A 16,745-nucleotide genomic window follows, 5' to 3' on the forward strand; every position below is an offset into this window, starting at 1 on the left:
CACAATTTGTATGGAAACACAAAAGACCCCGAATAGCCAAAGCAATCTTGAGAACGAAAAATGGAGCTGGAGGAATCAGGCTCCCTGACTTCAGACTATACTACAAAGCTACAGTAATCAAGACAGTATGGTACTGGCACAAAAACAGAAAGATAGATCAATGGAACAGGATAGAAAGCCCAGAGTTAAACCCACGGACATATGGTCACCTTATCTTTGATAAAGGAGGCAGGAATGTACAGTGGAGAAAGGACAGTCTCTTCAATAAGTGGTGCTGGGAAAACTGGATAGGGACATGTAAAAGTATGAGATTAGATCACTCCCTAACACCATACACAAAAATAAGCTCAAAATGGATTAAAGACCTAAATGTAAGGCCAGACACTATCAAACTCTTAGAGGAACACATAGGCAGAACACTCTATGACATAAATCACAGCAAGATCCTTTTTGACCCACCTCCTAGAGAAATGGAAATAAAGACAAAAATAAACACATGGGACCTAATGAAACTTAAAATCTTTTGCACAGCAAAGGAAACCATAAACAAGACCAAAAGACAACCCTCAGAATGGGAGAAAATATTTGCAAATGAATTAACTGACAAAGGATTAATCTCCAAAATTTATAAGCAGCTCATGCAGCTCAATAACAAAAAAACAAACAACCCAATCCAAAAATGGGCAAAAGACCTAAATAGACATTTCTCCACAGAAGATATACAGACTGCCAACAAACACATGAAAGGATGCTCAACATCTTTACTCATTAGAGAAATGCAAATCAAAACTACAATGAGATATCATCTCACACCAGTCAGAATGGCCATCATCAAAAAATCTAGAAACAATAAATGCTGGAGAGGGTGTGGAAAAAAGGGAACACTCTTGCACTGCTGGTTGGAATGTGAATTGGTACAGCCGCTATGGAGAACGGTATGGAGGTTCCTTAAAAAACTACAAATAGAACTACCATATGACCCAGCAATCCCACTACTGGGCATATACCCTGAGAAAACCATAATTCAAAAAGAGACATGTACCAAAATGTTCATAGCAGCCCTATTTACAATAGCCCGGAGATGGAAACAACCTAAGTGTCCATCATCGGATGAATGGATAAAGAAGATGTGGCACATATATACAATGGAATATTACTCAGCCATAAAAAGAAATGAAATTGAGCTATTTGTAATGAGGTGGATAGACCTAGAGTCTGTCATACAGAGTGAAGTAAGTCAGAAAGAGAAAGACAAATACTGTATGCTAACACATATATATGGAATTTAAGAAAAAAAAAATGTCATGAAGAACATAGGGGTAAGACAGGAATAAAGACACAGACCTACTAGAGAATGGACTTGAGGATATGGGGAGGGGGAAGGTTAAGCTGTGACAAAGTGAAAGAGCGGCATGGACATATATACACTAACAAACGTGAGGTAGATAGCTAGTGGGAAGCAGCCGCATAGCACAGGGAGGTCAGCTCGGTACTTTGTGACCGCCTGGAGGGGTGGGATAGGGAGGGTAGGAGGGAGACGCAAAAGGGAGGGGTTATGGAAACATATGTATATGTATAACTGATTAAATTTGTTATTAAAAAAAAAAAAAAAAAAAGAAAAGAGCTCTTTTCTCCAAGGTGATAACAATAGCCAGTTTCAAAATACTTAATTGAAGGGGGATATTTTTCCTCATTAGTCAAATTCAAAACATTCAGAGCATTAATAAGGTTAACATCTAGAAGAAAGTGCTTCTCTAGGTGGTTGAGGCCTCTGACATATACATTCAGGGCCTCAAAAGTAAATTTGTCAACTACATACACTAATTTTTAAAAAATCCTATAAAGTGAATGTGTTTTTGAAATGAAAAAGCATCATCAATTTTTTTCAAGGAATTTAGCATAAGATTAAATTTTAATATTTTTTATTTGATTTGAAATGGCCAGTCTTCCTGCTAAAGTCACCAAATACTCCTTCCCTTAAGACTGCCCTGAGAGGTACAAAAGATGAAGACAAGTTCCTTCACTGTGGAGAATAAGCAGTATCTGTGCAGGAGATGACTCAGTCCCAAGTGTGTGCACTCCTGGGTTGCCAGGCAGTACCGAGGCTAAATGAGCCCAGGTTCGGTCTGGTCGATAAAACTTGTGCCAGGTCGGAGGTTTAGACATGCCTGGAGGGAAGTTTAAAAAAATGCTACAATAAAGGCTAAGGGATGGAGAAGCATGATTCCCACAGAATGAGGAAGCCTGATTAGGGCTGCTTCAAATTGTTAAGAAAAAAATCACAGGAATATAACAACTCATTTTCCTTATGAGAAAGAAGGCAGCATTAGACTAGAATAGTGACCAGACTATTTTAAACTCCATAATGGGAAGGAGTGTTAACTCTTTCAACCTGAATTATAGCATTTTTTTAAAGCAAATTAAATTTCTACCCTTTTTAATTTTAATTTTAATTTTTAACATTTGTCCCAATCTAGCAGAAACCTAATGAGTAAGTACACATACTCTAGCCCTGACCACATCATAACATGATGTTAATTTAATTGATCATGCCTAATTTTTTTCCAAATTATTGGCCTGGCAAAATGTTTAAATGTCAACCTATTTTATTTAAAATATTTGACTGCACTCACACTAGCTACAGACAAACCCTGTCAGCCAGGAGAGCATACCATCCTCCTGAACTTTAAGGTCCATGAGTCTTCTAAACCAAGAAGAAACCAAGAAAACGTGAGTCTTTCCCCCTTAGGAACTTACTCTTTTTGGTTTTTGTTAGGTCACTTGCTGTTCTCAAAAAAAAATTTTAACCTCTGTGCTCACAACTAGTTGGAGGGATATAGTTCACAGTGACACAAACTCCTAGAGAAGAATTTAGGTTTGAGTGCTGTTCCTGGAGGTGACTGCAATTTCACCACTTTCTCTTCTTAAGAAAGCAATTTAATGGATAAACAAGGTCCTACTGTGTAGTAAAGGGAACTATATTCAATATCCTGTGATAAACCATAATGGAAAAGAATATGAAAAAGAATATATATATGTATAACTGAGTCACTGCTGTACAGCAGAAATTAATACATCATAAATCAACTATACTTCCATAAAAATATATATTTTTTTAAGAAGATGTTGGGGGCAGGAGTTTATTAATTAATTTATTTATTTTTGCTGTGTTGGATCTTTGTTTCTGTGCAAGGGCTTCCCCTAGTTGTGGCAAGCGGGGACCACTCTTCATCGTGGTGCACGGGCCTCTCACTATCGTGGCCTCTCTTGTTGTGGAGCACAAGCTCCACATGCGCAGGCTCAGTAGTTGTGGCTCACGGGCCTAGTTGCTCCGCGGCATGTGGGATCTTCCCAGACCAGGGCTTGAACCCGTGTCCCCTGCATTGGCAGGCAGATTCTCAACCACTGCGCCACAAGGGAAGCCCAATATTTTTAAAAAAGAAAGCAATTTAGACTTTCGAGTGAGAATGACTATGAATCAGCTCTAATTTATTAAAAAGAAAGTGACTCACCTGCAGCTCTAATTTGTTAGAAAGTGACTCACCTACTATTTATTAATAGTAACTAATTACTGGTGACACGCTTCTAAGCTGGTATGGACAAATGCATGGATTGAGCTGCAGAACTGTGTTGGAAAGTCCTTGGGTTCCTATTTAACCCAAAATGACTCCACTTAAACTTTTTTTTTGTTTTCTTTTCTTTTGCGGTACGTGGGCCTCTCACTGTTGTGGCCTCTCCCGTTGTGGAGCACAGGGTCCGGACGCGCAGGCTCAGCAGCCATGGCTCACGGGCCCAGCCGCTCCGTGGCATGCGGGATCTTCGCAGACCAGGCCACGAACCCGTGTCCCCTGCATCGGCAGGCGGACTCTCAACCACTGCGCCACCAAGGAAGCCCTCTGCTTAGACTTTAAAAGGGGACTTCCTTTATTCAGAATTACGAGTAGATTTGTTTGTAGGACTCCATATTCTATACCTGCTCTCTCCTCAGTAAAGTTCCAAAACTTGGTTTCTCTAGATAAGGTTTGGATTGGCAAACATACACTATGCAATTATTATTAGGCTTATTTTATTTTCCTAAAAACATAAATAAAAGCAACGCTCTGTCATCTGGTTTTGAGTCACCAGACAGAAGCTATTTACATGCCAAACTTACTAAACTTATTATAGATTCTTGGCAATTAAATCTTGTCAGAGCTTGCATCACCTCTGCTAATATCAGTATCAGTAGCAAAAGTTTCATGACTACACAGCCCAATTTTTTAAGTAAAGATTTTTTGTTTATAAAAGTAGTACAGCTCCATTTCCAGCAATATGGCAGAAGAGATAAACCTTTACAAAACCTGCAAATGACAAATAATGTGTAATAAGTGTTGTCTGAATGCTGAACTGAGAACAGAAGAAAAAGAGGGAGACACTCAGGAGTGAAGGAGTTGAAAACTAAGAGGATAAGTAAGTGCTCTCGCAAGATTTGCATGTATTTCTGAGATCTAGAGTTAGGGGATTTAAGGGCTGCATGGGGAAAGGAGACAGAATCTTAGATCAGGACACTGTAAATTGAGTATCTTCTGCATAAAGCTGGAACCCTCAGTGAAAAGATGGACTAGAAAAATCAGAAAGAAAAAAGAAAAAGAAAGCTGAATGAACAATATAATTAAGAACAGCAGGACTTCCCTGCTGGTGCAGTGGTTAAGAATCTGCCTACAAATGCAGGAGACATGGGTTCGAGGCCTGGTCCGGGAAGATCCTACATGCCGTGGAGCAACTAAGCCCATGCGCCACAGCTACTGAGCCTGTGCTCTAGAGCCCATGAGCCACAGCTACTGAGCCTGCATGCCACAACTACTGAAGCCTGCGTGCCTAGAGCCCATGTTCTACAACAAGAGAAGCCACTGCAATGAGAAGCCTGTAGGTCAAGATGATTTTATAGGCAATTTTCACCCAACATTCAAGGAATAGATAATTTCAATTTATACAAACTCTTCCAGAGTTTAATAAAAGAGGGAATGCTCTACAACTAATTTTGTGAGGTTAGTATAATACCAAGATGCAAAGACAGTATAAGAAAGGAAAACTATAGATCAGTAAATCTCAGTAATAGTATGGATGGAAATGTCTTAAACAAAATATTAGCAAGCCAAGTTCAATATTGGATTTATAAAAAATTATATCATGATCAAGCTGTTTAAACCAGAAATACAAGAAAAATATAAAACTTTATTAAAGTATATAAATCATCATATCAACAGAAGGAAGGGAAAACATGATCATCACAACAGATACAGAAAAAGTATTTGATAAAATTCAATACTCATCCCTGTTAAAATTCCTAGCAAACTAAAAATAGAAGTGAACTTCCTTAACCTGCTCAACAATATCAATAAAAACCCGTAGTAAACATCATACTTAAAGATAAAACATTGGAAATATTTCCTTTAAAATTCGGAATGAGTCCAGGATGCCAGCTATAACAACTTCTATTTGACATCAGGCTGGAGGTCTAGCCAGTGCAATAAGATAAGAAAAATAAACAAAGGTATGAAGGTATAGACAAGTTCTTTTTGGTATGGAAGGGAAGAAACAAATGTGTGATTATTTGCAGATGATATAATTGTTTACATAGAAAACTACCTAAATTTATAAATCATTAGCAAAGTTTTACATATATGACCAAAAAATTTTTAAATGACTGCATTCCTATACATCAGCAAAAAAAATTTTTTTGGTTGTAGTGTTTTTGATACTGACAAATATAAAGTACCTAAGAATAAATCCAACAAAAGATGTGCTTAATCTTTATGGACAAAGTTATACAATGTTGAAATATATTAAAGAAGACATACTCATTATATAAAAATTGTAAACTATAGATCTTTGAAAGACCAAAACTCCATAATCTCACTCCCCAGACAATCACACTGCTATGTGTCCTTCCAGGATTCTTCCTATGCTTTAAAAAATATACAATTCAAGTTACCTAGCATATATAACTTTGCATTCTTTTTAAAAAATTTTACCTGATATCATAAGCATTTCTTCATGCTTTTATTCTTTGTACAGATAGCCTGAAGAAAGACAAATCTTTTCTGTCTCTGATGGTAGTTCTTTCTCTTCCTCCTTTTGTAGGCATGGAAGAGCTGGGTCAGGGGGATTGGGCCAGCTAATGTCAATAGCAAGATCTTGGGTGTTTTACATAAACACCACTGGCTGAGCTCTGGAGGTCCCCTTTCCTAACAAAGCCATTCCCTCAACCTGAAAACTCGCATTGTTACCATTCCCATTTCCCTACAAACAGCAGCAGCACAGGGGCAGGTCTCTCTCCTAGAACACTTCCTCCATTGTGTCCTGCTATAACCCCCTCTCTGTGAAATAATGAGAGCTCAGGGATCATGTGCTCTTTGCTTGGAAGTTTTTCCTTAATAAACCTTATTTTATTCTTGTTCTATGTGTTGCTAGTGTGTGTGTGTGGGTGTGTGGGGGGGTGAGAGAGAGAGAGAGAAAAAGGAAGAGAGAGAGAGAGAGAAAGAGAGGGATAGAGTCTGTGTCCCTTGTGGAACATTGGACATCACCTTTTTACATCAAATAATATTCCCATAATTAACTTACTGTTTGACACTTAGGCTGTTTAGTATAAATAAAGCTTTGATGACTATCTTTCTGTATGATATTTTGTTTTGTTTTCATTATTTCAGCTCATTTCCTCAACATAAATTTCTGTAAGTGGAATTACTTGTTAATGTTGTTATAAAAGTCTTCATGTCATTAATACATACTGCCAAATTTCTTTGCAGAAAAGCTGTGCCAATGTACAGTCCCACTGGCAGTATATGAGCGAGTACATGTTTCCCAATACCCTTTCCCTTTGAGAAAAATCTTGTTTTGGCAGTACCAATTTTAAATATTGTCAAACAGGGCTGTGTCTTTTTGAATCTTTAAAGAACTTGCTAACCATGGGCTGAGTTGATTAGAGTCTGCTGCTCCAGCGTATAAGAAGGCAAGTGAGCCCCTTCACGTTGATGACAGAGTTTTACTGTTAGGTGCAGTCTTAACAAGTTTCTAAATCTGTTGGGCTCGTTATTAGAAGGAAGAGATTAGCATTAGTTACATCAAAACTACAGTATTGTATTTGTCTTTCACCACCATTTAAACAATGTCTTAAGCCGCTCCTTCAATGATTATTCAGCTATTTATGAAAACAATTTGCAGATAACCCAACCTGCTAAACTTGAGTAGGTTATTCTTAGGCACAAAATCCTGGTGAGGGAGGAAGGCTATAGAGAAGTTGTTATTGGTAAGAAAGTGGTTCTCAAAAGATAGGGTGCATCGAAATCCCTGCTGGAGCTTGTAAGGATATGTTCTGGGTCCTACCACCACTTCCGATTCCCCATGTGTGGGGTGGGATCCAGAAACCTGCATTTTAACATGTGCCCAGGGTGATTCTGATACAGGTGGTCTATGGGCCACATTTTAAGAAACACCGTCCTTAAAATGATAGTATCTGCTCTTAACATTTTTTTGTAAGCTAAAACCACCTTACTGAAGTCACAGATATTGGGGGTCTTGACCAAGCTTTGTTCTAAAGAATATTCCCAGCCTTATTCTTGCTGCTCAAGCTTTGTTGGAATGAACTGACCTTGTCTTTTAGCAGAACTCAAGTCAGGCTTTTCAGTTTTCATCAGATTGTTAGACAACGGAAGCCCGTCATTCTCACCCTGGCCAAATATGTAATATATTTGCAGAGCAGAGAGCTAAGGATTTGACTGTGGAGAGTTGATATTTGAGAGAAATATGTTTCTCCTCTCCTCTCCCTTCCTCTCCCCTCCCCTTCCCTCCTCTCCTCTCCCGTCCTCTCTCTCCTTTCTCTATGACACTCTACCTTCTACTTCACTGAAAAGACCAAAGCCATCTAACTTGATCTCCTTCAATGTCCCAAAAACCTCTCCACCAGGAAAGGTCTCTGCCTTCACCAGGTACCTTATCCTACCTAAAAAGAAAGGCTAAGTCTTCACTGAAAGGATGTGTACACGCACGCATGTACGCATGCCCAGTGCCCTGTCTGTTTCCTCCTTCCCCCCTCAGATGGCTTAGTCCATCACTTCTCTCTGTCCGAGGGTCTCTTTCTGCATTGCTCCTTCTCTTCTCCTGACTATCATGCCCAGGTCTTTCTTGACCTAAAATAAAAGTCTCTCATCCATATTGTGCCCTCCACATCCCTTTCTGTCATTTCAGATGAGCATCCTGACAGAGGGGTGTACAGTCTCCACGTGTTCTTTTTTTTTTTTTTTTTTTTTTTTTGCTGTACGCGGGCCTCTCACTGTTGTGGCCTCTCCCATTGCGGAGCACAGGCTCCGGACGCACAGGCTCAGCGGCCATGGCTCACGGGCCCAGCCGCTCCGCGGCATATGGGATCCTCCCAGACCGGGGCACGAACCCGTATCCCCTGCATCGGCAGGCGGACTCTCAACCACTGCGCCACCAGGGAGGCCCTCCACGTGTTCTTTATCGTCTACTCCTTACACTCTCTCCTCCACCTCAGTCACCTCACTGAAAACACTTTCCTCCAAAGTTACCCAAAAACTCCTTCCTAAGCACCAAAACAAATTTTCTTCTCAGTTCCCATTAATTTCTGTAAAATTTGGCACCACCCATTCACTCATTCAACAAACATTTATTGAGCATCTACCTCAATAGTCTCTCCCTGACCAGTGTCCCTTTGGTATTTGCACAGTATTGCCCTCACAGAAGCTGAAGGATTCTTTTCTCCCAACACATTCCTTGTTCCTTTTGTTCCCTTCACCTCTTCTCTTCCCTCCTCAGCTCCCAGATGAAGTCAGCCTTCTGGGATCAACTCCAGCCCCTTCCCTATCCTTCCACTCTTTCTCTCTGGCTAAATTGCATCTATGGTCACACCTTACAAATACATAATTCTACACTGACTTCACACCCATTTTCCAGACTCACTTTTCCAGCCATTTCCTGGCTGTCCTGTCAAATGCAACATGTCCAAGTTGAATTTTCTCTCAAACTGTTTCTTCTATCTTCCTTCCTTAGGTTAATTGTAACTTCAGTTAACTGTAACCCAGATATTCAGGCCAGAAATCCCTGAGTCACCTTTGATTCCTTCCTCTTCCTTGTTGCCAGCAACAGAGTTTGGGACCAACTATTATTCCTCCAAATTACTGTATTTCTCCCACACTGTCTCCTATTCACTCTGCTGTGTTATCCTCATTAACTACTGCAGCCACCTCTTAACTGCTCTTCCTGATTCCTCCATTTCCCACCCTGACTCTTAGCTTCCATCACACCACTGCTGGGCTGATCTTGAGCTATGGGGACCAGGAAGGGGAATTTCTACTATCACCTCCGTAGCAGGGATTGCTTTAGTAAACACCTGGATTGCCCACCCTAGAAGGCAGCTGCTTGGATCCTGAGGACAGGGTCTCATTGTTTTATCAGAGCTATGGAGACTGGTGGCTGGAATTGGTCCTATCATCCTCTCACTACTGATAAGGAGACCAGGGTCCTCAGAGGGAGGCCACTTGGTGCTGGCTGACCTTCCTCTGGTTATGGCTGAGAAGAGTGTTTGAGAGCCTTGTCAGTGGCTCTGTCTGCACTGCAGAATGGTTTCTGTAATAAGGAATGCCTCTTACCAAGGCATTTCTACCCTATTGGCAGTTTCTGTGGAGACACTGTCTTCACATCAAGTTCTTGAGTATCAACTGACTTGTGATTAACTGACCCACACCATTGGGAATAGGAATTTATTTCATACTTCTCTCATCAGGCATATTTTCACTCTATAAATAATAACAATTTTGATACCACATATTTGTGGAGTGCTTTATAGCTTCTCTTAGTTAACAGTACCCTCATTTCATGGATGAGGAAACTGAGATTTGGAGAGGCTAAGTGACTTGCCCAACATTGCATACCTTGTGAGGGACAGGGCTCAGCTGTGGGGCTGTCACCAAGTGCATGGCCTCTCCACAATTTGGGCTCTTCTAATGCTACCTCAGGAGAGATAAAGTAAGGGAGGGTGACTGACCTGCCCGAGCTCTTGGCCTGCCACGTGCAGTGGTCTGAGCCTGGGAACAAGTCTGAAACATTTTCAGGGGCAAATGACACCAGGAGGTTTCTGCCAATTTTCTTGGTGTCTCCTTGTCTGTGATGATGCTGGAGTGAGTTGTGATGGCTGTTGACCTCTTGTGGTGATAATACTGCTGTCAGAAGACACGTGTCACCTAAAATGGATAGTTTTAAAGAAGTTCTTCCAGAGGAGGAACCTGCATCTAAGGACAGTGAGGACACCGGAGCTGGCACTGAGGTGGGGCATTCCTCACTCGGAGTCCTGGAACCCTCCATGGATTTCTCTGCTACCACTGCAGTCAGAAGTCTCCCCGCAAGGCCATTATTCTTCTCCGCTTGAACTGTGTCCGGTGGGAGATGGCCAGCTGTTGCCCCAGGGCTCTCAGGGCTGCAGGGACGGCCAGTGTGATGGTGCTGATAGGCCTCATTTCTCCTGTGTGGCCCTCCGGTGACTCCACAGGTATGAGGCGGTGATGGGTGTGTTGTTGACTCAGGTGAAGGAGTGGTGGCAGAAGCGGTGATGATAGTGGGAGATAGCGTTCCCACATAGTGGTGACGTCACTCCCTGAGGAGAAAACAAAGCCTGTGTCTTGCTCACGTGCATTGTGGGCAGAGGCTTCTTCTTCGTGCCTGGTCTGTTTGTCTTGAGTTGTTCTTGGAACTGGAGGTGAGGAACCCATATGCCATATCGCCCACAAAGTTTCACTTTTCTGTTGTTATTTCCTGATTTGTGGGGCTCTTCACCGGGCTGTGCCTAGGGCAGTGTAGAGCCAAGGAAATCACCCAACTGCAAGATTCACCTTGAAGAGAAAGTTGACTTACAGGTGGGTGGCAGGCGCCCTGAAAGTTGTGAAGAAGTTGGAGGAAAGGGGCAGAACCACCCTCCTTGCCATCCTCTGCCGGGAGACCAGGGCCATTTGTATGTGTATCAGCCTCAGAGTCGGCGTAGCCCCCCATCTTCAACGGGATGAAGCCTCGGCCCCTCCCACAGAGGAGGAAGGAGGACGTAGAAACTGCTGCTCACAGACAGCTGGGTCTGCACTTCCCAGGATCAAGGATGAAGACTGTCATCCTCTCAGAAATTCTTGGTGACCAAAGGCTGACATTTCTGAAAGGTTCCTGGGCTGTGGGTGATTTCGGGCTTCTGCCCCTCTGTGGTCAGGATTTGGGAGCTGGAGACTTCCCAGAGCTGTTCCTCAGGGATGATGGGTGGGTGTTAGGTAATGGATGTGATGGCTGTTGGAGCCCCTGCTGTAGGAACTGTGACAGGTGACAAGGGAGCTGGTGGCTGTGTTTGTGTTCCTGCTGTTAGAGGAAACAGAAACTGTGACCAGTGTTGTGTCTGCTGGGTATCTTTCCTCCATTGTTCCTAGAATTCATGATGAGGAAAGATGCTAACTCAAAATGCCCTTAGGATAACTGATGTCAAGATATCTCCAGCACCTGGAGCGATGGCTGGCATACAGGAATTACTTCATAGACATCGGTTGAATGAATGAATTCATGTGTTCCCATCCCCTGGTCTTTGGTCCCTTTAGCTGAGAGAGAGTGAAATGGCATCAATTTCTCCTGTGACTGTCACAGTGGTCCCAGGGTCAGGAGACCAACACGATGGCTGCAGCCTGGGCAGTGTGAACACTGCTGTGGCAAAAGGTAGCCAGACTCCTGAGGGCCACCCTTGGCTAGGAAGGTGGACCTGCCTCGACTGGGGCCAGGGAGAGACAAGCTCCGAAACCAAGATATTGGAAGCTGGAGATGGGACTTCTGAGGCAAAGAGGGCATCAAGGAACAGGAAAGTTGGAGCTGTGCTGAGCAGACAGTAAAAGCTAGGTTGTGACGCTTCTTGACTTGGTTCCAGAGCTTCTGGGGTTATCACCAGGGCAAGCTTAGTGCTGCTACACCTAATGTTTGCTACACCAGACATTAGGTCAAATGAACTGTGGTGATATCCAAGGTGAAGAATAGGCATTTTTTGGGGTGTGACTTCAGTGGGTACAGTTGGGAAGGAGAGATAAAGTTCTTGCTTTGAAGCCAAATGTGAAGCCAATTCTCTTTGGTGTTATTGACCTAATTTTTTTTGCAGTCAGCTCTAAGGAGATTGCTCCATTTACTGATGAGGAAAAGAAGGGAGGCTTGAGAAAGCTGTAATGACGTCAGTGACTTTTCCGATACCCCGGTTCCCTCAGAACATAGGTCAGCTGGTCTCTGACTTGGAGGAGTAGGGAATGAAGCAGGAAAATGTTATGGTAGTAACTATTATGATTTGGTGTTTGTTTGGTTGTTTTAGCTGTGATTCCAGACAGACGTGGTACTGCTGATGCCCCCTAACAAGGTTCTTTCTGAGACTGACAGGGACAAGTCAATGGAGACAAGACCACAGAGTAGTTAAGAGTGTGGGTTCCACAGACTCACAGACATAGATAGAAAACAAACTCATGGTTACCGAGGGGGAAGCGGGGAGGGATAAATTAGGAATTTGGGATTAACAGATATACACTACTACATGTAAAATAGATAAACAACAGGGTCCTACTGTCTAGCACAGGAAACTATATTCAATATCTTAAAATAAACCATAATGGAGAAGAATATGAAAAATAATATATATGTATATATCAATACATATAACTGAATCGTTTTGCTGTATACCAGAAACTAACACAACATTATAAATCAACCATACTTCAATTTCAAAAAAAATGACCTTTGTTTCCAGAGTCGAACTGACCAACATTCACTGTTTGACTTGGGCAAGTTACTTGACCTCTCTGAGGCTTGAGGTCCTTATCTATAAAAGTGGGATGTTGGTAGATAATAGTAATACCAATGGGGTAATGTATGTAAAATGCTTAGCTCAGTATCTAAGCTCAATAAATGGCACTCTGCACTGCCTGTTATCCTGGTCTTTACAAGGTCCTGAGATGCCAGATTGCTGCCTGGCAAAGGCAGCAATCCTTGTGACTACATCCTTATTATGGCAGAAGCTCTGTTTGCTGCTGTTTTTACTGTTATCCACTCCCTTCCCAGATCTCCACTGTTACTACCAGGCCATGCCATAGCACCTTCTGCCTGGACTCCCACAGCCAGCTCCTAACTAGTTTTTGTTTTACCTTTGCCCCCTTCCAATCCATTTCCCTCCATGGTATCCAGAGCAACCATTCCAAAGTTCAGATCTGATCACCTCCCTCCTTTACCTAAAACCCCTTACTGTCTGCTCATTTTAGTTCCTTAAAATCCACAATCCATTCCACGGCTTACAAGGCCCTACATCATCTGGACCTGTCTACCCCTTTCAAGTCCTCCAAAGGGTCAGGCTCTTTCCTTACTCTGCACATCTTCCCCTCTCCCTCCTCCACTCCCTCCCCACTACTCCCCCCAACCCCACCAATTTCCACCTCACTTACTACTTAACCTTCAGATCTCAGCTCATATGTACGGCACTTCCTCAGAGAGGCCTTGGTGGACTTACTAATCCAGATGAAGTTTCCCTATTTTACTCTCATCATAATACTTGTTCAACATAACACCACATTTGCAGTTGGGAATTTTTCTGTAATTATTTCATGTCTCTCTGCATACTAGATCTTAGCTCCAGGAGGCTGGGCCCCATCTGTTCCATTCTTCACTGTGTTCACACAGCACTGCCTAGAACAATGTCAAGCACATAGGAGACACTCCTTAAATAGTTGTTTAACTAACAGATGTATGAATGAATGAATGAATGAATGAACGAACAAACGAATATCTCAGCACGAGGTGTGGGTGCTTCTGTTCATCCTTCATCAATGAGCAGGGCTGGTTTATAGAGCTTGTGTACCACAATGCAAATGCAGTGACCGAGGAGTCAGGGGACCTGCCTTCTAGGCCCAGCTGCCCTATTTACGGGCCGTGTGACCTCACACAAGCTTGGGAGGCTGGAACCATGACTTTGTCATCCTTGTGTCCAGAGCATTCGGCATGAGTGGAAATTCAGCAAGTGAATGAATAACTTCACACCCTTTCCTGTTCTGAATTCCTCCAAACCCACTGTCAAACTCAAACTGCAATTTTAGTTGGGGACATCTGTATAGAGCAGAGATGTCTATGCAGACCTTAAAAATGCACACGAGGAGAACCGAGCTGCCTGCCGCAAAGCCAGCCCCCTCCGTAGGAGCCTGGCCATGACTGTGGAGGCCTCGTGTGCAAACACAGTCGCCCAGTTCCCGGGGCTGCTTTGGAGTCTCATGGAAAATGCTGAGTATTTAAACCTCTATGAAATGCCAACAAATTGAGTTCATTTCAACTGAACTCTTCAGTGCTGTGTTGGGGACAGGGGCATAACAGTGACTAAGTATTTGTTGCCATGAATTCAGCCTGGTGGAAGGCGAAAGGTTGGAAGTAGCAGGAGAGATGGCTGGAAAGTCCTCAGTCCTGGCCTTGGGAGAGGTGGCTTGGTGGGTGCATCTCTGAAGTATTCACCAGCGCCACGAAACCAGAAAACACACAGTAGCAAACTGCCTGTTTGAGCACGTAAAAGGCCAACTGCTTCTTGGCCTCTCCTGGCAATGGAGACGTAAATCACTGGTGTGTCAAACCCTGCCAGGACAGCCTCTGCCTCTGGAGCTGAGCCCAGAAGCCAAGGGTGTGGAGGAGATTGCCTCGTGAGGAAGCGTGCAGCCGCGATGTCAGGGAGCAGGGCCTCTGCCCCACGGTGGAGCTGGCGTTCAGCACCAGTTCATGCGAGATGCCACATTCTGAATAAACCAAGCGGACCCTTGTAAACCCACAGGAAGATCGGGGGTGGCTTTTTAGAGCTCAAAGATCCTTGGATGCATGGGAATGCCTCCGAGCCAACAGAGGCGCCCGCTCCACTCTGCCTCCATCATCCTCCTGCCTCAGTTTCCCAGCTCTGAAATGCAGTGGTCCCAAAATATTGCCACTTGCAGCAACATGAATGTATCTAGACAGTATCATACTAAGTGAAGTAAGTCAGGCAGAGAAAGACAAAGATCATATGATGTCACTTATATGCAGAATCTAAAAAATAATACAAATGAATCTGTATACAAGATAGAAATAGACTCACAGATGTAGAAAACAAACTTATGGTTACCAAAGGGGAAGGAGGGGCAGGGATAAATTAGGAGTATGGGATTAATAGATACACACTACTGTATATAAAAGAGATATATAAGGATCTACTGTATGGCACATGAAACTGTATTCAATATCTTGTAATAACCTATAATGGAAAAGAACCTGAAGGTGTACAGCTGAAACTAACACAATATTGTCAATCAACTATAGTTTAATACATTGTAAAATAAATTAAAATTAAAAAAATAACATGCAGTGGTCTGTCAAACAAGATATTATGGATCTTCTACTTTGTACTAGATACTACCTTATTTAATCTTCACCACAACCCTGTGAAATAGCTTCTTTCCACTTCACTAATTTTGCCAATGAAGACACCAAGTTAAAGTTTTTTCTCTCACAAATTCTGGGCTGGTAAGAGGCAATTTTGACATGGGGTCTTCTGGTTTGAACTTCCTGCTTTTTGCTATACATTTTGCAAGCCATTGACTTAAATTTGATTGATTTTCCTGTTCAGGGACTTTCTCCTTTTGGATGCCCACAAGCCCAGTGAGGGTTTCCTGGGGTGGCGGGCAGATAGCCTGTGGAGGGCTTGGGTGCCATTGGTGGCAAGTTGGGTGGGCCTCTCCTAAGCCGACAGACAGATTAGAGGTTCTCGGAGGGAAGGGAAGTAGGAGAGCCCTCCCTGGGGCCCTCTGTGGCCGTGGATCTCCACCGTCCTGCACTTGCTACAGTCCCATCACCTCCCAGTGGCTGTGCAGGGCGGTGGCCCCTCGGTTACTGGGCCACTGATAGTATGGGAGACTGAGGCTTATTTTACCTCATTTTCTTGCCAGAGGGCGTGGAATCAGGGTTGCCAGGCTTCCTTCTAAGCCATTCCTGCCGGGAGCCACCTATAGGCACCAAGTCTCCGCTGGCTCCCTGTCCAGTCCACCTCTGTCCACCCTTCTCTTCCTCTTGCCCCTTCAGGATCCAGGGCTTTTTCCTAAGTAAGCCCTTACACTACAGCACCTTCATGGAAACCCCAGGGTTTCTCCCTTCAACCTGGGGTGAAGGCTGAGACACCTGCTCCAAGGATGACCCAGGCCTGGGTGAAGGTGCTGGCAGCAATGTGGAAGCAGACCCTGGATTCAAATATAGGCAGGTCACTCATGAGTCCCCTTCAGGGAGCCAAGGGAATGGAACTGACCAGTTCCCACTTTCCCAGAACTCCCCACCCTGGCAGACGTGGGGCACTCACTGCCTGTCCAGCAGAGACTACTTTTCCATCCGAGGTCCTCTGGATGCTCAATCACATGCCCGGGGCAACACCTCCCATCCTACTCCGCCTCCTTTCCTGGTCCTTCTCCATCCTGTGCCCTTTCGCTATGCACAGGACTCAGTTCCAGGGCACCCTGTGCAGCTTCAGAGCCATTATGGGGACTCCCAACTTCAAGGTCCTCCTCTTGCTCACACCGCATTGCTCCCCACCTTCCCCTGCCCACTCCCACCTCGGTCCTTGCCCCTTAAGAACTTAGCAATCCAGAGGTCAAGCCATCCTTTTTCCATAGGGGAACGGTGGCCTGGAGATAGATACAGTAGGACCT

Source organism: Mesoplodon mirus, assembly GCF_964341445.2.
Source record: "Mesoplodon mirus genome assembly, chromosome: 6".
In the NCBI taxonomy this organism is placed as follows: Eukaryota; Metazoa; Chordata; class Mammalia; order Artiodactyla; family Ziphiidae; genus Mesoplodon; species Mesoplodon mirus.